The following is a 1,162-nucleotide window of genomic DNA, read 5'->3' as shown; positions in this document are numbered from 1 at the left end:
GTCACACATTTCGTGATTCCGAGTGAAATCGGATTTGGACCAACAGAACGTAGGAAATTTGACAACGGGTATATTCTGCCCAACAGGATACTTCATCACAGCAATGAAGGTGTTTTGACATCATTCTCGAAGATACATGACACAATGCAGATTCAAAACCGAGTATCCCTTTGAATCACTGAGTAATTTGTTTACAGTTATTCAGTTGAGGTGAGCGGAGTTGCGCATTGGGAGCCACCCCAGTTGACAGGTCGAAGCTGTTTACTCCTGTGTGATAGTCCCACCAGCACTCCAATTTGCTGTGCTTCCAGTCAGTAGATGCAGATTACTATCCCATACTGATACACGGGCCACGATGACCGATTGAACCAAATCAGTGTCCGGCATTGGATTTTACTGACGCTGTTTATAAAATTCAGGCTCACCGTTAATGTGGAGAAGGGCCGTCGGACTAGAGTTTCCGCTCCTCCTGTTGAATAAAGATAATTTTAACTGTGTCCAGTGAGAGGAAAGGATTTGCTGTTGGTGGGAAACATTTCTATCTGAACTCGCTATCACTCTCCTGATAGATTGAAACATAAAGCTGGGAGTCTCTGGATTATGTTGTTAAATTATCGGTATTACGTTATTCACACCGCACTGTCACCAACTGAACGAAGCGGCTGCCCAGAGGGAGGCGGCTGTGTTTAAATCCCGTGATGAACTGGGGGTGCTGAACATTTACCCAAACAATGGGCACACCACCTCCCTGACACAGAGTTCACAAATCAAACTGACAGCAAAGCTTCTTGATTTGAAATGTAAGAAGTTGACGTCAGTGAGCCTGACATGATTCGAACACGCAACCTTCTGATCTGGAGTCAGACGCGCTACCGTTGCGCCACAAGCTCACGCGAAATGTCTGTCCTCTATTCATGCTTAAGGGAAGTGATCGCACTGGAATGATTTTACGTTATGAGTAACAACGGAGATCAACAGTTCATGTCTGTTCTGTCTCTCCCTCCTTCTGTCTCTCGAAACAAATTCCAAACTCTGCCTCAATAAAAAGGTAAAAGAACTGTGGATGCTGTATATCAGAAACAAAAACCAGGAGTTGCCGGTGACCCTTCCACAGAACTGATGGTGATTGGTTGGTTTATATGCAGGAGATATTGTGGGAGGA

At 44.9% G+C, this 1,162-nt stretch overlaps 1 non-coding gene across 1 annotated transcript; it reads right to left on the bottom strand.

Annotated features, from left to right (window-relative positions):
* Positions 1-818: 818 nt before the first annotated feature.
* Positions 819-890, bottom strand: trnaw-cca. Its single transcript has one exon. It is a non-coding gene; the product is annotated as a tRNA-Trp (tRNA).
* Positions 891-1,162: the final 272 nt, after the last annotated feature.

The sequence above is a fragment of the Chiloscyllium plagiosum genome, unplaced genomic scaffold (genome assembly GCF_004010195.1).
Source record: "Chiloscyllium plagiosum isolate BGI_BamShark_2017 unplaced genomic scaffold, ASM401019v2 scaf_22215, whole genome shotgun sequence".
NCBI classification, from domain to species: domain Eukaryota; kingdom Metazoa; phylum Chordata; class Chondrichthyes; order Orectolobiformes; family Hemiscylliidae; genus Chiloscyllium; species Chiloscyllium plagiosum.
The sequence above is the reverse complement of the archived record's forward strand: the minus strand, read 5'-3'. Positions and strand labels throughout refer to the sequence as shown.